The 21,963-nt window shown below is 46.4% G+C and overlaps 1 long non-coding RNA gene across 1 annotated transcript in view; it reads left to right on the top strand.

Annotated features, from left to right (window-relative positions):
- LOC123815909 overlaps positions 1–21,563 on the top strand; it is a 51,842-nt gene extending 30,279 nt beyond the window's left edge. Inside the window, exons 2-5 of the long non-coding RNA XR_006785189.1 lie at positions 14,029–14,067; positions 14,805–14,851; positions 14,934–15,759; positions 17,969–21,563. This is a non-coding gene — a long non-coding RNA (uncharacterized LOC123815909). The remainder of the gene's footprint in view (positions 1–14,028; positions 14,068–14,804; positions 14,852–14,933; positions 15,760–17,968) is intronic.
- Positions 21,564–21,963: the final 400 nt, after the last annotated feature.

Genomic DNA, 21,963 nt, shown 5'->3' with positions numbered 1-21,963 from the left:
TTTTTTATTCTATTTCTTATAGTGCATCTCTTGCAAGAACTCAGTTCTGCATCTAGATTAGGTTCAGCTGCATCCAACAGAAATAGCAACATTACAGTGGAATACATGGGAAAGAAGTTTATTTCAGTATATCGTATAAAAACTGTCTAGCAGTAGGTGGACTAGAGCTGCTTCAGTGGTTCTGAATTTATCAGTGTCCCAGCTGCCTTTTATTTCTGTTCTTAGAGACCGGTATCCATCCTCAAGACCACCTTATGGCCCAGAATGGCTGCTTTAGCTCTTGCCATCGTATCCTCATCCCACGCCACAGGAAGATAAGTAAGTCATCTCAGCTGAGTCAGTTACCTTTAAGGACTCACCCTAGAAGTGTTTGCCATATGTATCCGTGCAATGGATGAAGGGATATTTAAAAATGGGAGACCTTGTGAGGCATGTACCCCAATGTTTTCCAAACTTTAGAAGCTTTCGCTCCATCCTCACCATTTCTGCCATATTCGAATGCTATCCATCTAAGTGGTTACTTCACATTGAATTATGTAGTAAAAGTTACTTCCTTACATTTGCATACCATCTGTACTATTTTTACACAATGTGTTTCTAAATCAACTTACTTGTGAGAACTTAAATAAATACATTTTAAAATAAAGTCCTTAATTAGCAAGTAATGTTTTCCATATAAGTTTTAGAGAGTGAAATAACATGAAACGAAGTTATACAATTATACACAGACCCCACATGTGACAAGGGGCCCAGACCCACCGGCCTGCCATCCTTATCTTGGATCTCAGTGAAGATTAGTGAGCCCCAGGTTACTGTTCTCTTTCAGATGAACTGGAAGGGTTGTGAAGAGACCAACTTTCTCACTTAGTTTAATGTCCTTTGTGCCACCTCAATTGTCTCAATTTCACTAGCGGGTTTTATTCTACAGTTTGGGACACGCTGGTGCATTCCTTTGACCAGGGAGGAAAGCCCTTTCCCAGAGGCCCTGGGGATACTCTGCTCCTTGGCTCCTTGTCACACTTGAGACAATTTATTGTCTGATGCTACCATCAGCAGTTTCAGGGTCTGTATTCGCCTGTTAGACTGTGAGCTCTCAGAGGGCTGAGCCAGACTGACCTTCGACCCACAGGGCAAGGCCCAGGGCCTGCCCAGAGTCGGTGCAGTTAGTGGATGGAGCGAATCGAGGTGCCCAGGGACACCGGATGAACCCGAGACCGCTGTGTTCTGGTGTTCTGGGTCCTTACTCCTGGTGTGTTCAAAATCAGGTTTCTAGAGAGAGGGCTTGCTTTGATTTCAGAGACAGATTAAAAACACATCTCAACTAAAGTGTTGCATTTTTTTTTATTTTTAATACTCAAGGTTATTCTGGATTTTTTTTTTCATGATAAACTACAGTGTACCTGGTAGGTTAAAATCCAGTTATGATTCAAAATAGAAATCTCACAGAGAGTTCGTTCAACAACCCTCGTGTTCTTGATGACCATGACAGTAACAATAAAAATAGCTGTCATCTAGTGAGCCTTTTCTAGGCACCAGGCACAGTCCTAAGCCCTTGGATTTTCTCGTGAGTTAGATCATTACTATTCTTATTTTCATCAGAGGAACCTAAGACGCAGAGTGGTCTTCAACCAGCACACGAGATATGTCAGCCAGTAAGTGATGCTGGAGTCTGCATTTCATTTGTGTGCCTCTTCAGGTCTCCCGGCTTCACCTGGTTGCTGCTCCAGGGACCGCTAGAGCAACAGGCCGCTGCTGGCGGGTGAGACCTGCCAGTACCCTACCCTGGGCACCTCTGCATCATGCCTGCTGCCTCCTGCTCTGGGGCTTCTCTGTGATCTTGAAGGTACCCCAGTCAGCTGTGCAGACTCAGCCCAGAAGACCCAGAAATTAATGTGGGCACAGCACTGATAGTGGGAGATGACATCAGATGGCTAGATCCTTCCCCACTTAGTGCCCTAGAAGCTGGCTATGCAGAGATGCATTGTATCTATTTTCCTGGAAGACAGTCCTACAGGGCGAGGCAACCAGGCATACCTGGGGGCCACCAAGGCGATAAAGCATCTTGTATTGCGCTAGCCTCCTGTTTCCTCCCTCTTCCCTCACACCTGCTCTCTGGGATCATAATGAAGAAATGTCACAGAGGCCCCTCCTTTTGACTCCGTGTTCCAGGGAATCCAGTCTGTGACAGCCCGGATCTGTCTGATTCCAAAGCTCACACCCGGGAGCTGAGTTCTAGTGCTTTGTGTCTGAGTCTTCAGGATAGGCTGCCTGGTGAGATGCCCATGGCCTTTGACATCTTGATGATCTAGGCCTTTCCTCTCCTGACTCCCCGCCTCAGAGGTCGATCTTCTTTGAGTTTGCTAATCATGCTCCATTCTTAGTCCTTTGTACGTGTCTCCCGTCTGGAGAATGCTGTCCTCTCTTCTCTATTCCTTCTGCTTCCTTCCCTGGCTGCCTCTGACTGAGCTGTTAGAGTTCAGCCCCATGGCCTTTCCTGACCGCCCTGTCCCCACCGTCCTCAGCTCTGGACTAGGTCTCTGGTTTGTGTACCTTACGCCGATGTTCCTGCTTACCTGTCATCATCTGCTCTCCCCGAGGTCCCAATCCCTTGAAGGCTGGGGGTGTGTCCCATTTATGTCTCTGTCCTTAACGTGCCCATGGGGCCTGCCACCAAATCACAGCTAAGCCTGGGTGGTGGTGAGTGGCCAAGGATGCAGGAGGTGTTGCCAGATGGCCCTGGGCCCCATCCACTCCTGCTCTAACACACAGTCATGGACTTCTGAGCCTATCACCCAACAGCTCTGAGCCTCGGTTTTCTAATCTGTAAAAAGGAAAAAAAAACATACACATAGTAGCTATGTTGTAGGGCTCTTGTGAGAATTAAAGCACATAAACAGGTATTGAATTTGTTGAGACATAAATAAATGTAAGCTACTATTATCAACAATAAGGTAATATATTATTCTATCCAAAAAGGTAGGAAAGTAATTAGGGGGGGAAAAAGCTAGATGAATGGTCATTTAGGTCCACACACAGATTTACTGAGTGCCTTCAAGTTTTAGGGGCTGCTGGGGCCCTCCCCAGGTTCCGAAAGTTTACAAGCTAAGTCAGACCACCCACTTTTACTGGGCACCACTGCGTGCTAGGCACTGCATGCTTTAGAAATGATATGACTCAGTGCCTGTCCTCAGTGAGTTCAAAGCCTAGCAAGGTAATGACATCGAAGTCTTCATCCTGACCACATCCTCTCCCATCTTGAGGATGGACGCATTCACTTCCTCGACAAAGTATTCATGGTGTGTGTACCATGTGTCGAAGCTGGTCAGAATGGCAGGGACACGGCAGTGAATTACAGTTTGGTCTTCTGAGGTGTATCCACACTGGGAGAGACAGACAAAAACACTTACAAAGAGACAAATAGCCAAGAAACAAAGTTGGTGTTCAACCAAAGGACAGGAGAATTCTGGGAAGAAACATCAGACTGTGCGAAGAAAGGCATGGAGCTGGGGAGAGGATGGCATAATCTGAGACCCGTTCGTAGGTGGCGTCTCAGCACAGAGCGTGGGAGGGAGATGGGAGAGGCCGGAGGGACAGAGAGCCCGGGCTGTCCCGCTGGTCAGGGCTCTTTTTCATCACAGAAGGCCACCCGGAGAGGCGAGATGGGAGTGGGCTTGTGTGGCAAAGTCTGGGTATTGGCAGAAAATGGCTTGGCCCTGCAGAAATCAGAGTCGAGATTAAAGACATCTCATTGCAAACATAGAATGTCCCTGTGTGGTAAGGAATACAGTGTATAAGTCCGGGATTATTTATTTCCAATCTAATAACTTGCCGTGAAAGGGAGATTAAAATAAATGAAAAAGAAATTCCAGGGAACAGGACCGGTCTTGTTCGGGTCCTGTGGTTCTGCTGGATCACCATTCACATTTGATGTGGAAGTCCGATTGGCTCAACGTGGGTTACTTGCCATCTCTCTGTGGCGGGGTCAGGATACGTTTGTGGAAGGATTGGAAAGGATGATGACTAGACCCAAACCAAATAGTCGTCCCCAAACTTCGAGTGCTGTGCTTAGGAGTTTGGGTTGCACCTGAGAGGGGAAGAAATCATCTTCAGGTTTTAAGCAGGGAGAGGAGGAGGTCAGATGTGTGTTTAGAAGGAGTGCCCCAGGCACAGGGTGGAGAGAAGGTCGGGTGCATGGGTGGGGTACACAGGAAGCTGGAAGAGCTTTTACAATGCCGTTGTCACAGTCGCCGTAATAGGGCCAGGCACGGGTTGCTGGGAGTGTGGGTGGATGACGGAGAGAACAAAGAAGGTTGTTGGGGGTTGCCGTCCAGGTTCCAGGTGGAGACAGAGGAGAAAGCACTGGCCACTGCTGTGTGCAAATTGTTGCCAAGGTGAATTGGTCAGGTCTTTCAGGAAGTCATTCTGACTTAGCAACTGGCCAGTATCCTGGACTTACTTACGCTTTTACTGAAGCTAAATTGCGGCAAGGTGCGGGAAAGTTGCCTTTCTGATGGGGATGATTGTATTCCATTTGGCAAATGTAGAGCACCCATCATGTGCAACTTCCAAGGTTTTTGGTACATGTAACGATGAACAAAACAAGTCTCTGCCAGAAAAAAAAGCAGCATGAGAGTCCCTTGCTTATAAAGAACACATTGGATTTCCGGCCCTTTCCTCCTTCAGTCTTTACCACGGGCCTACATAGGGGCATCCGAGTCATCCTGACCACCCTCTGTTCCTAAGGGGAGCGTTCTCTTCCCTTCTGCCTGCCCTGACCTCCTGAAACCCACATGTCTTGGCTCCTTTCTATCCTGTAGGAACGAAGGGACTGCCTTAGGCAGCTTCGGGCGGCAAATGTTAAACAACAGACTCTCTGAGCAGGGCTGGCCGGTTGTCATGGTGCAAATGCTTCGACCAGGGCTGATTTCAAACTGTCAGTGTGGTGTCCCTGAGTACAGAGCAGGAAAGAGTTGTGCAGGTAAGGTTTCCTGAGTCTGGGGCTCAAGGGTCTCATCAGCCAGATCACACCTGAGCCCTGGGGAGGAGAGTGAAACCATCCTCTTGGACTCTGATCTGTGTGTTATATATTTTTAAAGATTTTATTTATTTATTTTTTAGAGAGGAAAGGGAGGGAGAAAGAGAGAGAGACAGAGAAACATCAATGTGCGGTTGCTGGGGGTCATGGCCTGCAACCCAGGCATGTGCCCTGACTGGGAATCGAACCTGAGACACTTTGGTTCGCAGCCCGCGCTCAATCCACTGAGCTACGCCAGCCAGGTGTGTGTTATATTTTGGATTGAACTGTGTCCCCCACAGAAGACACATTGAACTCTAGCACCCCCCTCCCATACCCCAGAATACTACCTTATTTGGAAATGGGGTCACTGTAGATGTAGTTAGTTAAGATGAGGTCACACTGAAATAGGATGGGTTTTTAATTCAATATGAGTGGTGTCCTCAAAAGAAGACAGCCATGCGAAGACGCAGAGACACGGGAAGAAGGTTATGCACAGAGGGAGGCAGAGATTGCAGTGCTGTGTTTATAGCCCGCGGAAGTCCTGAGGCCCCCAGGAGCTGAAAGGAGCCAGGATGGATTATGCCCTAGGGGCTTTAGTGAGTGCGTGGCCCTGCCAACACCTTGGTTTTAGACTTCTAGCTCCCAGCCCTGTGAGACCATCTGTTTCTGGTCTTCTTAACTCACCCAGTTTACAGTTCTGGGTTACTTCTGCCCTAGGAAACTAACGGCCCCTGTGCTTTCTTGTACCTCACACCACCTGGTTTGAACTAGGACTGCTTTCCAGCACAAGTTCAATGTGATTGTGTTTTAGGGTGCCGGTGCTCTTTAATTCCACTTCTTACACATTCGAATCGGATTACAGAAATCTAGCGCAAGGAGCTAAAATACAGGAGAGCCCTTTGCCTTACAGAGGCTAGGAAGTTATATCAGTTAGGGTTGGTTGAACGCATACTAGGTGTCAGGTGCTGTATACCAGGTGTTTTTCACGTGTTGCCACATTTGATTTGATCTTCACAACAACCTCATGATTAGGCGTGATAACCCTCATTTTACTGGGGGCAGGGGGTGGCGGGGGGATAAGCTTGGTGATGCTAGGGACCTGGCCTGAGGACCCAGAGCGAGTTGAGAACCAAAGGGTTGCCCGCCCAGGTGTGGTAGACTCAGACTCCGCACAACATCTTAGCGCTCCACCCTGTGGCCAGTTCGCAGGAGCCTCAGCGGGTTACAGTGCACACGCACCTCAGGGATTGCCCCATCTTGACCCAGAGATAAGATGGGATTGCAGAACAGGGGAGGAAGATGACAGATGGCTAGAGAATCCAGGTCAATTGAATAAGAAACCCTGGATGCCTTTGATGAACTTCTCCACATCCAGCGGTTGTCATTTCCATGTGGTCATAATAATGAGAGGCCCACAGTGACATTATAATAAACAACCTTAATTCATGATGTGTACACAACACTGAACAGCTGTAACGGGTTTCCCGTAAGTGGTTCTCATCAGTTCTCGGGCTCTCGAGCCAGACAGAGCTGAGTTCACATTCCAGCCCTGAAATTTACCGTGGTCTCATCTTAGGCAAGTTGCTTAATCATTTGTGAGTGTGAATTTATTTCCCTTGCTTACATTTTTTTTACAACCGTATTGAAAGTATTGAAGGAGGTGATGTGGGGTGGGCCCAGGACATGGTTGATGTGAGAGGAGAAGGTTTACTCTTTGTCTTATGAGAAAGAAGTTTCCCTCAATGTCTCTGGCCTCCTGATCCACTCTCTTCCCCATGGGGTGTGTGGGTGGGGACTCATATTTCCTGCCTGAGAGAAGCAAACCCACCAGAAGTTCTGAGCTTGGTCCTCAGCAATCCGTGTCCCCTGGGTCAGTGCTATACTATTGAGTGTTCGCCACCTCTGTACCCTTCTTACAGATTGAACTGTGTTTCCTCCAAAGCGTTGGTTGAATTCCTACCCCTGGTCCTTGTGAAGCTCACCTAATTTGGAAATAGAGTCTTTGCAGAGGCAGTCAAGTTAAGATGAGGTAATGGTGGTGGTAGGGGGGCGGGGGCATCCAACTCAATAGGACTGGTATTCTTACAAGAGAAAAACACCATGTGAAGACAGGCAGGCAGGCAGGCAGGAGAGGGTACCATGGGTATAGCTGCAAGCCAAGGGATGCCTGGGGCTGTTGAAGAATAAGAAGGCAGTTTTCTATCATGTCTCTATTCTGAAGTGACTAGGAGTAGAATGGGAACGATGAGAAAGGAACAGCTAAAGCAGGGGAAGGAAGGAACCCACAAATATTGAGTACCTATGCCCGCATCCTTCCACTGGGGGGGATGCCAAATGGCTCCTCCTCTGCTCCTCACACCCTGGAAGGTGAGCATTCTTGTTCTGATTTTCCAGGTGACTATACTTTAGTCACAGGTAATAACCACCCAGCTCAAGGACCCACAGTGAGCAAGTGACTGAGTAAATTCCTAACAGAGGTCTGTCTAGTTCTAATACTTTCCTCTGGCTTTTTTACTTTTTGCAAAGAAATTGAGGCCATAGGTAGCATAGGTAGCATTTCAAAAACAGATGACCATTATCTGTGGCCACTGAGCTTGCTCAGACAGGACGGGGAAGGGAGTCCTGACGGAGGCACCCAGGTAAGTTTCAGAGACGTAGCACAGCAGTGGGGTGAGGGCGACTGCCGGGGAGCCCCTCTCCCTGAGTCTAGTGTCACCCCACCTCCACACCGACTGGCTGGTTACCCTGCTATGTGGTTCTGTCTCCCTGGGCCTTGGTCTCCTGGCTTGACATGTGGCAGGAATAGGAACAGGGATTATGGAGCTCTTGTGCGGATTAAATGAGCATCCCATAAAAGCACTTAGAATGGAGTCTGTCACATGGGGAGCAGGACATAAGTGCTTGTTGCTGCTGTTATTTTTTTATTATTCAAAATGTGACCTGGGACAGGGACCACTCTCCCCCGAAAAAGGGCCTAGTGCCTCTCTCCTGTGCGTGGCCCCTGGGGTGTGTTGCTGACCTCCTCTCTACCACTGCGACTTCCAAAATCTGGGCTGCGCTGGAATATTATGTTTCTAATTAGGCAACTGTCTGCCGTGTTAGCTAAGAGTGCCTTTCACGAGGCCATGTTTCATAGCCATTAATAAGAACACAATCTGGAAGGAAAGTGCTAACGTGTAATTTGCAGTCATGACTTCCAGCACTAATTTAAACAAGGACTCTGTGGTCCCTGGCTTCTCAGTCCCTGTCTGCTGGTTGTCTGAAGGGCACTGGGATGCTACATCCGGAGCAGGAGCACAGGGCCCACGCCCCCTGGTGCATCTTCCCAGCAGGACTGCCTGTGTCTGGGGATCTCCTTAAACTCGGAGATAAGTGTTCTGGGGTGTCCTGTGTAAAGGCTGTCAACTGGGAATCTGTTACTTAAACCTGGGGGGCTGAGCTGAAGCAGGGAAAGAATGAATCCGACGTGACATGTTTTGGGGGCATTTCAGGATGCTTCATCCATTTATAAATTCCTTTGACTGTATTCTAGGATCACGATGAGCAGCTCTCACCGGGACAGCCAACTGTGTTGCCTCTCTCTTCTGGGACATGCTTACCGGAAAGAGGAATAAGACCCAGTAGACAGAACCAGTCCAACTTGGGGATTCTGCTCATCTACTATGGTGCAGGGGGCTAGTGTGGTAATTAGGGCACACGGATTAGAGTTCTCCTTCTCAAAGGAAGCAGTTGGCCTTGGGGAAAGACCCCCACACACCTCTATGTTTCCCTCTGTCAGGACTGACAGCTCTTGGAGTCAATAATGCCAAACAAAAATGTCTGTATTTAAATGTTAAAAATTAAAAAACCCCCACAAATCATGCCAAACTTTCCGGATATGGGGAGATTAAAAAGAGATCTCCACTGGATGTGTGGTATGTTTGAGAGCTGATGACAATGTAAGGAGATGGTAAAATATAGAATAAGAACAAAAAAAATAATTAGAAGCTCCCGAGAAACCAAAATAGTCTCCAGGGAGGTGACGATGCAAAAACAAATCAATCTGTAGATTGAAGGACATGAATTTCACACAACAGACAGAGAACAGACCAAATGAAGTGGAAATTGTCGCACGTATAACCTGCGTGAATAGATTAGAATGCATACACTTTCCCACACGTACACCCCTGCCTTCCATCTGATACAACCACTCCAACGAAAGGGATCCTATAATCACTGTTCTCTATCACTGCCCTGTGCCTTCTGTTTTTTAACTGAATATATATAGTGGAAATTTTTATATTGATATATACCATTCCTTTTGTGTCATTTCAGGACAGTCTTTTGAATGGTTTTTTATTATGGAAATGTAATATAATTTATATCCCCAATCAGCTATTGATGAACGTGTAGACTGTTTCCAGTTTGAAGCATTTTATTTGTAGCTGCTTTTTCAAGCAATTTTGCAATGAGTATCTTTAGCCATATATGATTGAGTGCACGTGCGGCTATGCCTGTAGAAAACAATTCTTTGCAGTGGGATTTCTGAGTTTTAAAGGATATTTTAATAGATATTGACCTTTTGCTAAATTGGCCTTTCAAGCAGTTATGCCAATTTATACTCCCATTACCACTGTGTGAATATCCATTTTTCCAAATCCTTGCCCAAACCATGTTTTGTAATTCCTTTTAATCATTGTCAATCTGACAGGTAAAAATAAAAACAATAGCCTTCTGTTTTAGTTTAAATTTATTAAATTACTGAATGAGGTTAGGCTTCTGTTTATATCATCCTAAGCAATTTGCATTTCTGTCTCTGAACTTAGCACATCACATGCACAATAAATATTTGTCGAATAATTAAATATACTGAACATGCAATTGTTCCTTTTAGTCTTAATCTGAATGGAGTTGTTATGAAGTTAGAGATTAACACCCTTTTATATAGTTGTTGCAAATACTTATTTCCCCATTTGCTCTTTGTCTTTTAATTTGTGGATTTTTTTGGAGGGGGGGCACTTGGCAATTTGTTTTCTACTTTTCCATTGCAGTCACATTTATTATTATTTTGAAAGACTTTATAGTGTTTTAAATCTTCGGAGAGGTTTTCCCTTATCCCTTTGAATAAACACAGTGCACTTAATAGGCTTCCTTTCTGCTGCTAAATGTTTCTTGGGTGATTCCCACGTTGCACTGTGGTCCCTGTGCCTATCAATCTCCCTCTCCGTCCTCTGCCCATAGAATGACTAATGTTTGGAGGCACCGGGGATTTCTGGTTGCTCAGGGAAACCTTTCCTTTGCCGAGTACTCCTAGGTATCGGTGCCCATCACTGTAGCACATGGAGGGCAGAGATGATTTTGCGTAGAAGGTTTTATGAGAGCCCAGTGATCAAGCCGAGGAACATTCTGGAAAGTACCGTGGGAGTAGAAAGTTGCTGGTACGGAGAGTCTTAGCTGCCAGACCGGGAACACAGACCTCTCTCCTGCAGGAGTTAGAGCAGGGCTCACTGGCCTCGGCACTTTCTGCTGGTGCTGAAGTTCAATGGATGAACAGGGGTAGTGAATGCCTTGCTCTTGCTCAGTGGGGTCTCTGAGCCCTGATAAATTCCTATTTAGACAGCTTTCGCTTTGGGGAGCTTCGCCACAGAGAGAAAGCTGTCCAGGGTCTGGGTGCCTCAGACAGACCCAGCGCCTGCTGACCTCCCAGGAAAACCAGCCCCGAAAAGGCGGGCTGCGGCGGACCTGCCTTTGGCCGGATTCAGCGAGTCTTCTGCCCACATACGCGCCGGTCTTCCCGTGGGAGCTGTGGCCGCTGCCTGTCCACCACTCTCCTCCTCTCCCTTCTTTTGATAGCAGCCCTCCTTCCTCCCTTACGATTCTTCACCCAGGAGGGCCGGGGATTCCGGACAGGTTAGGAACTGAGATCTTGACTGGAAACCCGCAGGCACCCAGGGCTCGTGGATCCAGCTGCCGTGAGGATGTTGTGAGAGCTCCCCCATTGTTCGGGTGCCCGCACGCGTTCCCTGCTCCTGCGTTGCTGCAGCCTGAGACTGTTCGGGCTTCCCATAGCCCCAGAGGCTTTATCCAACAACCACTTTTCTCCCTTTGTTGAAATTAGTCAGATTCTGTCAGTTGCACTCCAAGAACTGTGGCAGAAAGAAGAGCTCTCCGGTGTCTGCTGCTTGTGCAAGAGGTGTGGGCCCACGCCCCGGCTTCTCTCAGGGCAAAAGTCTCCGCAGAGTGTCTTTCCTGCTAACTTGAGGCCCTGGCAGGATCTTAGGGATTCTTGATCCATCACGTGGCTAGGAAGACAGGGTCTCCTTATGGTATCAGAAAACTGAGTCCCCCGGAGCGTCAGGGAATCGATAGAACCCGGGAGTCCATGCGAACTTTAGACACCTTTTGTGAGATAAACCACGGTGGTTTCGCCGGGGCTGGCTGTGAGCTGGCACTCAGGACCCGGGCTCGTTTCCTGGAGGCAGAGCCAGGCAGCCCTGTCATCTGTTCGTGATTACAAGGCCCGGCATGCCCCACCAAGGGCCCTCTGGCGCCTTTCCTCTTTGGAAACACATTCAGCACATTTTTAGAAACCGCAATGAGAAGCCCTCCCTGAGAAAGTGACTAAACACTGCTTAATATGCTGAAAACATAAACAGCCGCCGCGAAGCCGGCCCCGAGCAGCTTAAGGAAAGCTGACTTGGCACCTGGGGGGAAGCCAGCTGTTGCTGGCATTTGATTGGCGGAGGTCGTAAAATTCCTCGCAATGTCAGTATTGTCAATAAATATATATTGAGTTTGTTCTCCATCTTCCACGCTGGAGCATTCTGGTTGGATTTGTGCCCGTCTGGACGTTTCGGAGACACGAAGATCAACGTTGGCTTCCCCTGCTTCTCTCCCAATACTTGGGTTATTATGGGTTGAATCCCAGTTCAACCCACTGATGCGTGCTCCAAAGACGTGTTGAAATCCTCACCCCCAGGACCGCAGAATGTGACCTTATTTGAAGTCGAGTCATTGCAGATAGAATTAGTTAAGGCCATACTGGAGAAGCATGGGCTGCAATCCAATACAAACAACTGCTGTCCTTTTTAAGGAGAGGAGAGGGAGACGCACGGGACGAGTGCCGTGGTTTGTGATGACAAAAGCAGAGATTGGAGCGACGTGACTGCAAGCCACGGCCTGATGAAGAGTGACGGCCACCACCAGACTCTAGGAAGGGGCAAGGAGGCCTTCTCTCTTCTGTAGGTTTCAGAGAAAGCACAGCCCTGCCAACGCCATGATCCTGGACTTTTCGCTTCCAGAACTGTGAGACAATCACCTGTTATTCTTTTAAGTCGCCCTGTTTGCAGTGCTTTGTTGTAGCAGCCCTAGGAAATGGCACACTACAGTTCTAACCATCTCCCCATGTTAGACTGAACCCTCTCCCCCATTCTTTCATTCACTTGGTAATTGAGCACTCATTAGGCACCAGCTGTGTTCTAGATCTAGCATTGGGTGCAGGGGATGCAGAGGCCACAGGGCCCAGTTCCCACCTTTAGGGAGTTCAGAAGCCGGAAGTGGGGTAGGCGTGGACCTGCCCGCAGACACAGCCTCATCTGACTTAGGGTCTTAGAATGTTCTGTTTGTCGCTCACTGTAAGTTTGTGTGTATGTGTTGGCCCTTTAATCACTTTGTTGAAACCTCATCAAAAACAATCTTTTTACCTACTGTCCTATCATAAGAATTTTAAAGTTTACGTAAATGTTTAAAGTGTGCATTGATCACCCATTAGCCTATGGCTTAGATTTATTGATGGTTAACATCTTGCCATTATTTGGTTTTAAAGAGTATGGTTTTATATTTTCTTATATCTTAGAGGTTGAATGCGGTGTTACGCAAGAGCAGGAGCTCTGGCACTAACCTCCTTGGATTCAAACCCTGGCTTTATCAGTCCAGCTTTGTGTCTTTAGGCAGGTTATTCCCCTGCTCTTTGCCTCAGTTCCCTCACCTGTAAAATGGGAATAATAACAGGACTTCTCTGCTCAGGGGCATGCTGTGAGTAATACATGCACTCATAGTTGAAAAACCCTTAAAACAATGCCTTTCAGGAGGTAACTATTCAACGACTGTTAGCTGTTTAAATAATTATTGTCCGTCGTTCTTGGAAAGCGGCGGGTATCTCACCCTCACAAGCAAGGCTTAAATTGTTCTTGCACATGTGCTCCACGGGGAGCCATGCCCTCCTTTCATTCCTTCTCCAGTTTATTCTCTGGGGCACGAACTCTATTCATCCTAACTAAAAACTGGACACAACCCTATGTTCACTACCTGGGGAACAGAGAAACCAATTGTTGATACTCAGCGAAATCAAAGGTATTAGTGATACAGGAAATGACACGCATAAATCTCAAAATGTTATGCAAATGTTTTAAAGAGGCTAGAAACAAATGACTGCATATCGTATAATACTGTTTATATGAAATTAATTACAAAAAGCAAAGCTGTGGTGACCGGAAGCAGGCCACTAAGTATTAGTAGCTGTGGGTGGAGCAGGGGACTGGCTGCAAAGGGACATGAGGGTGTATTTTTTTTTTTTTTTGTATCTTAGAGCTTGCTCTCTGGAGCAAGGGAAATGTTCTAAATTTTGAGCATAGCGGTGGTTACGTGACTATGTGAATTTGACAAAATTCATCTAATTTTAAACTTAATATTGCTGTAGTTTATTGTATTTAAATTGCACCTAAAACTGATTAAAATAAACATAGTATGTTATGGCTTATTATGTGTCTCCTCCACTAGAATCTAGAATATAAGCTTCTTGAGGTCACTGTTTAAAACCAGTGTGCTTGGCATGTAACAGACTATAAATATTTGTTGAAGGACTATATGTCCGTGCTTTTGATAACAGCTTTGAACTTGAATATTTCTATGATGGAATCTAATAGTCACTCACCATTTACTATCCGTGCGAACATGGACAATATATTTTGTATCTTTAAGCCCTGGTGTTCTCATTGATAATATTGGGATTAAAAATAGAATTTCTTTCATAGGGTTGTTATGAAGATTGAACTACACACTATCTGTCATGGGTGAGTACAAGATAAATTAAACTTTTTGTCATTATTTTATATGACTTTGTTGCATCTCAATTGCCTCTGACTGTTAATTGTTGTTATTATTATTATACACTTTTTAAGATCAGAGACTTTGCATTGTTATTATTGCCTGAAAGTCCTGGCACACAGTAAGTCCTTCCTGAATGCTGAATAAGGGAGTCCTCACATAACCTTAGTGACAGGTCTTGTAACTTTAAGTGAAGCAACATATAATGTGTAACAAAACCAATGCTACTAATTGATATAATTGATATTATATAATTGATATAAAGAAGAGTTAAGTTTCTAGGTATCTCTTCAATGGTATAACAAAATGACATTGAAAAAAATGGCATTATTTGAGGACCTACTTTATGACCTGATTCTTTAAGTGTTCTAGACTCATCTTCCTCATTCCTGAGGCTACTTATAGGTGCAGTCACCCCTTTCTAGGAATGTCACCCACCTCTCTCATGCACAAGCACACCCATGCACACACCTGCAAATGACCTTTGTACTTATTATTGAGGTTTAAGCAACCCTCTCACAGTCAAAAATGTCCCTGACTTCCGAGAAGAGATCAGATTACCTTATTATGTGCTTTCAAAGTGCACAATACCCTTCCTTCACAACACTCACCGAAATTTGCAGCGATATAGTTGTTTGATTATTTGGGTTGTGTAAGCGTCACAAAGCCTCGGTTCACTTAATTCATGAACATTTCTGGACAGGAAGAAGGAAGCAGAAGAGGAAAAAGGCAGCCGGCTGGTCTTACCAGGTAGGGAAAGCTTTCTTTTTTTTGGAGGGGGATGGTTTCTTTTACTTTATTTTGTTTATAAATTTCTAGTTTTGTGTTTCAGTATCAGGCATAGCCTGAAGCCCAGGTGGTCCCACAGTGTCTACCAGGTGGAATGAGAATCATCAGCCTCCAAGTTCCGTGCGTGAGCTGCCCCGGTGCCCAGCGAGAGCGTGCAGTCTGCTTTTCCAGCTTACCCCCTTGCCCGGGAGTTTGGAGCCGCCCCTCCTAGGCCCAGAAGACAGCCCGAATTCCTTAGACTGGTGTTTACGGCCTTTCCTGGGGTCGCACACGTGCATTTTCCCTGCTTTTGCTTACAATATCCTCCTTCCCTCTTTCCAAAGAGGTCCTTGTTCCTCTTCTTTACTATATATAAGCTCAAGGCCCAGTTCTTGAGGTTCAACAACTCTTTTTGAACCATATTCCCTGATTTTCAACTTATATTACAACTATAAGATTCTTTCTCATTGTTTATGGCGCTATCCTGAAAATAGAATCGACTGAGATGTCTGATACACAGTAGGAACTGAGCAAAGGTGGCTGCAATCACACATCTTGACTATCTCTTACAATCCACGTGGAGCCACACGAATTTTAGCACATTTCTTTTATCTTTCATCAGCAACAAGTGTGAACGTGTGCTAGACAGTGTGGTGGGTCCTAAAGGGACCATGCTGAAGAAAAGGCAGTCATTTTCCTTAGAGAACCTTCAACCAGTTGGGATGATGACCTAATAAACAGCAGATTACAGCACCACGTGGACAGTCCTATCCAGGAGATACTCAGCGTCCTGAGCCAACACTTCAGAGGACAGACAGAGGGGTCAGACAGAGGAGGCTTCCCAAAGAGGTGAAGACGCTGCCATCTTTCCTGATCCTGTTGACCCTTCTGTAAGATAACTCCTTTGTTCCAGCGGGAAATACCAGCAAAGCTTTTTATAGAGTGCAGAGAATAAGGATTAGCACCTTCCAAGTCCTGGGCAGGTTGGAGGAATGCTTTCTTCATCATCCCAACAGCTCTTTGAGGAAGAAGATATTATTCTGTTCATGTTAGCCATGAAAAAAAATAGAGGCCAGGAAAGATCAGCTAACTCTGCTGTGTACTCACACACAGTAGGGTGAGTGCGGATCCCAGCTAGAGGCAAAATGAAACAGCCAGCCCTCAAATTCTGGCTTAGGGTAACACAGTCACTATAAAAATTAGTCTCCGATAATCCTTTTCTTAAACCCAGTAATGGAACGGTGGTGACGATGGGAGTAATAGCATCACCCCCTCATCGGGATAACGGCTTTCAGTCTTGATGGGGAACCTTACATAAACCCCCTTCATGCAGCCAGTTTCACAGATGAGCATGCTGAACCCAGATGTTAAGCAGCTTTGCCAAGATACCCAACCGGGCGGGAGTGGAGCTGGGTGCAGATGGAGGTCTTTGATCCCTGGGTTCATGTTCATCCCTCTAAGTGACCTGGCTTCTAAAGTTCAGTAGTTGATATCCTAATTACACTTATCACCACCTTTCCCATTTGCTCAACACAGCTGTATCTTAGTCACGTGTTGAGTGTAGACATGAGTGCAACCGAACTTTGATTCATTCTTCACTTGACTTTCTGGGAACATTATCTGGAAGGGTGCTGGTTCAACACAAAATTTTTGGAGACCTTGAGGAGCTGATGTGGATGGTATATGCAGGGTGTTTGATAAAACTTTTTTTACAAGCAACTGATTAATAACCTTGAGAACAAATTGGTATAGAGCAACTGGTTAATAACCCTGAGAATGAAAATGTCAGGCCCATGGCATAAATATTAGCCAGCAGACCTCAATTTGTTTTGGCTAAGGATCAGCAGTCACATAGAAGTCAAGGGAAAGATACCTCTGACACCGCAAATCCCCTCGAAATATCAAGATCTGTTTAAACACGGCATTTTGAAACACAGGCGGTGTAATTAATAATCCCATTATATAAGTAACATTTGCTCATTTTAACTACTGGGAACTTTAATTAGGTCTCTTCCGTCGTAAAGAATACAAACCTGTTTCTCAGGTAATGGTTTGGGGCTGATGTTCTTAGAAATCCTAGTGCCGGTGATGACTCAGCGCTCAGGTGCAGGCAGCAAGGGAGGGAGGGCTGGCGGGATGCCAACCAAGAGGAAAGGGGAGGGCGTGGCCTCAGCCAGCCCTGGCGCTGGGGTGAAATCCCCGAATACGAACTCCTTTCTCCTCTGCTTAACAACCTTGCACTTCTATGCTTTTGCTTTTGGAGGAGGGTTCAGATATCATTGGTCGTCACTAGGTTGTCCATGAGAGGGACTTTTCTTACCTTCTCAGACACATCTGCTGTCACTGCCTTCTTCTGCCTCCTATGCTTTCTCTGTGTGCAGTTCTCTGGATTCTCGGGATACTTCATGGTCCCAGCTGCCTTCAGGATTCTCCCAACTGATGGTGACTGAAACAATTGTCTTTCTTCCTTGGTTAGTAACTTCACTCACCCTTTGGGGCTGGCTCCAGGAGGTCACCTGCCTGGGAAACCTTCTCTCACCTCTTACCCCCATTTCTGCCATACCTGTCACTTTGGGGCTGTATCGGGCTCTCCTCCAAGCAGTCAAGGCACTAGGAGTCTAGCACAGTCATCCGTACGTGGAAGAAACACTCCCCCCTGGGAAGGCCACCTCTTCCCCAGCTTGGACAGAGGGGTGCATACCCAGCCCCTCTGTGTCTAGAAATAACAGGAAGACAATCTCCTGTAGAAATGACCTCAGTCAAAGGGTAAAAGGAAAAAACAACAACATTAAAACAGTTTTGAATGTGTTTTTACTGGTCTATCACTAGTTAAGGGGCAGTCACTGGGAGCAGCTTGCTCTGTGCTGAGCCCGGTTTCTCATAAATCACTAAGGACCAAGGACATGGTCTGAAGGCCCGTGGCCTTTGCTGTCCCTCACCGTGGAAGATGCTGCAACCAATGAACAATTACAATGGGCAGATGTCATTGCCGTTAGGAAGGTGTCTTCCTCACTTCAGGTGGATTGAGATGGCATTGTGTCTGAGGCTTGATGCTTATCCCTGGAATGTGTGTGTTTGTGTCTTTTCTGGGCCTAATAGCTTTCATTGGATGATGAAGAAGAAGGAGTGGCCATTGTTGCACCTTTCTCAGGAGAAGAGAATTCAAAGAAGCTGAACTGTCATGGTGAATGTCGAGGGCCAGAGCTGATCTTGGAAAAACTTGCTGAAACTTTGGGCTGAAGTGTGTGGACTTTGACAAGTAAACTGCTACAGGACGGCTGTGTGTGCTAGAGCGCCCGGAGTGGGGCCGAGGGGTCAGGTGCTGTCAGGCATAGATTCTACAGGAGGAGCCACCCCTGTGGGTCAGGGTTGGGGACTGGTATGGAAGGCTGGAGGAAGGTGGTATTCTGAACATTGGTGAGTGGTCTGAGTGGTCTGAACTCTACATTGGTGAGTGGTCTGAGAAATGTGTACAGTTCAACTTTTCTTGTGGTTTCCCTTTGTGTTATGAGGACCCTCTTTCATTTCCTGGGCCACTGCCATTTGGCAGGCACTAGGTGCTGGAGACAGATATACCAAGGATATAGGCGGCATGATGCTTTTCTTAATGGGGCTTACAGAGTTGGCGGGGCAAGGCATAATAAACACAAAAGCAAAGAAATGTACACAGTATGTTCAAGTCACGATAATGGCTGTGCAAGAAATACAAGTGGTGGGGGGAGCACCTCAGGGGACAGGGGAGGAATTGGACAGTGAGTGAGGAGGGGCAATCTGAGCTGAGACGTTAGACATGGGGTCACCAGCCAAGGGCAGACCTGGAGCGGGGGACTCTGGGCAGAGCAAGAAGCAAATGCATAGACCCAAAGGCGGAAAGAAGCTGCGCATCCTGGAGGCACGGTAAGGGCTGAGGTTGGGACCTAGAAAGTGAGGGGAGAGAGGCCGGATGGAGAGCACGGGAAGAGGTCGGCAGGAGCCCAATCTGGAGACTGATGGAAAAATTCCGGGGTTTAAGTGTTATTGGAGAGTTCATGCAATACAAGATATAACTTATGTTTTTAGAAGTTGTTCTGATTGCTGAGGGAGAATAGATTTTGGGGTAGGACGAAGAGCAGAATCTGAAAAATCAGTTAGGAGCCTATTGCACTAATCAAATGACACAGAATGAGGCCTGGCTGGCATGAGGGTTTTCTTGGTGGTGGTGAGGAGAAGTGTTGATTTGGGGATTTTTGGAGGTAGACATCACAGGATTTGCTACTTTTAGAGTAAGGTTTTGTATCCTCACCTCCCACACGTGCCACCCTCCAGAGACATTAGCCACATGCACATACCTTGTGCAGTGGTAACGTAGGGGCTGACGTGTTGGGGCGGCACAGGCCAGCCTCACCTGCCCCTTGTTTACCTGCCGCCCAGGCCCATCGGCAGCTCCCTGACAGCCACGGGCCTAGAATGTTAGATGTGACTGGCTGCAGCGAGCGTTGGGAGCAGGTATTAAATGCAGAAAAGAGTTGCCAACAGAGGCCTCTTTCTGCCCCCGGCCCTGCACGATGCATTTTGTACGGGCCAGAAGGAAGGCATACATGTTGGCATGGGATATGGGAGTCGGCCTGTTAGCCTTTCTCCCAGAGAACGCAGTGAGCCTTAGGAGTCAGCTCCGAGGCTCAGCCGGGGCCCCCGGTCAGCACATTCTTTGGGCTCATGCAAAAGGGCAAAGCCGAGAATATTCACAACCACAGAGAAATGGCCTCATAAAAATGCATAAGAGTGTGCATGGGGAGGGATGGCTTGGATGAAAAAAAAAAAGCAGTGTTTACATACTGTTACACTAAAAATATTCACACCTCATCAAATTGTCAGTCTTGTGTGCTGGCAACAATGGGGTTTTTCCCTCTGTAAGGTGTAATAGCTCTCAGCAGAGCGCTGAGCATGTTGTCTCATTAATCCTTCCCAGATCCCAGCAAGGTGGGTGGTGAGGGTCAGGTTTCCCGTTGCAGCAGAGAAAAACAGATCAAGAGTCACTGTCTCCCTCCTCTCTCCTCACAAGGTAGAGCGCATTTGCCAGCTCATGTCTGAAGCTTTACTAGTCCACTGTGGCTCTTGTAGCTTGGCCCTTCCCAATGTCATCTCGTCCATCACTCTGGTGCTGATGGGGAGATGGAGATCAGAGGGCGGACAGGACGCCAGTTCAGCAAGGCCTGTCTGCAACTCAGTGCTGAAACCACGCAGGCTCGGTAGTTCCCTGCTTAGACAGAGGTGGGATGAGTCAGGGCACAAGCCTGTGTAGACGCCGCCTCAAGCATTGTGTACGTGAGCATTTCTCTAGTCACTATGCCAACCTCCTAAGGTCGGTTTTAATTATTTCATTATGATTATCGTTGATAATTACGGTTGCCCAGATGAGAATTACAAAGGTCAAGGTGCGTGTAAATTCTGCACTCAAACCCGAATGTATTATCTGACGCCAAGGCTGTTACTATGTGAGACATCACCCTACCCTTCACTTGGTATCCACTGGACCGACTGACGTGTAGCAGAAGCCCAGGGGTGTTCCTTTATCGATGTGGTCTCGCGAAGAGGCAGCGTGGACTTGGATGGATGGCAGGTGGAGTTCAGACCGACGGCGATGCAAATGCAGGTATCCTTCTCGCTAGATGGGCACCCTTGGGAGAGGCAGGAAGCATTCCTAGCCTCACTGTTCTCATCCCCAAAACAAACAATAAAAGATACCCACGGGAGGAAAAAGGCGGCAATAAAATAGTAGCACAGAAAGAGGCGGTCTCCCAGAAGGACTACTACACTCTTGTGGATTCTTTCCGCTCCTTCCCGTAACAGCAGGTTTGCGTGTTTTCTTTCAATAATCTTGAGAGAAAAAAACAAAAACAAAACCCTTTCTATATTGTTTTGAATTTACTCCCTAGAATGGACTTATCTATAGTGTCCAACAAGTTCACATTTTTTCCTTTGTTTTTCACTGGTTGTCAGCCTCTGCTGGTCATATTGTGGACCATTGAGTCAGATTATTCAAACTTCTTGGTTGCAGGGACATTGTCGCCAGCCCACGGACCACTGAATATGTATCGAGCATGTAGATATCGGTGGGATCCTGAAAGCTACAGCTTCGTGAGCCCAAGGGAGCCAGCAGGGGCCACTTTAACACTTATGGAAATTTGGGAATGTTCTTACCTTCTTTGTGCTTTAGTTTTCTCACCTACATGATGGGCGTATGGGTGGAAAGGTTTGAGAAGATGGAGATGATGTTCTAGAGTACTGCTCAGCACCTGGCTTTTATTAAGGGGTTAGTATGAGTGATTAGTCATTAGTATCACTCACTGAAATATTTAGTTATAGGAAACTTGTAAGTTAATGATTTCCAATGCAATATGGTATTATATATAATGGTCATGCACATATTCAACATGTCTTTAAATTTTTTTATATTAAATATTAAATAAAATATTAATTTTAAAATATGCATGCATTATGTAAAATATAAATAAAATGAATACCTATATACTATTACTCATTATTTTGAAACCCACTGTATATGAGGTCTGTCCAGAAGGTATCCAGCCATGTAATATTAAAAATAGAGACCTATATTGAAGAAGATACAAGATACAAGAAATAGTGTACATAGGAAAATGACGCCTCAGTCTCTTTCAAGTAGGTACCATGGGACCTCACACAGTTCTCCCATTCGCCATTAGCTACCCTGTCATATTTTCCTGATTTTCATCAATAATGTGAAATCTCTTTCCTTCCGAAGGTGATTTTAGTTTGGGGAAAAGCCAGAAGTCACAGGGCACCAAGTCTGGACTGTTAGTGGGGCTGAGTCACCTGGGTGATGTGATGTTTTGCCAAAAACTCTGCATGAGATGTGATGCATGACTGGGTGTGTTGTTGTGATGAAGCTGCCAATCACTGGCTTCCCATAGCTGCGGCCTTCTGAATCACCCAGTAGTTTCCACAGAGGTATGTTCAAGCTGAACGCAGAATTTGATGCAGACTTGTTGCTCTACTCACTCCATCATTTTGAATGCAATGGCCACACAGCACTCATGCTCACTCAATTGAGGCTACCGCCCCCACTGACTAGT

This window comes from Phyllostomus hastatus, unplaced genomic scaffold (genome assembly GCF_019186645.2).
Source record: "Phyllostomus hastatus isolate PE091 unplaced genomic scaffold, TTU_PhHast_1.1 phas_contig_196, whole genome shotgun sequence".
NCBI classification, from domain to species: Eukaryota; Metazoa; Chordata; class Mammalia; order Chiroptera; family Phyllostomidae; genus Phyllostomus; species Phyllostomus hastatus.
This window is presented reverse-complemented; position numbering and strand designations above follow the sequence as displayed.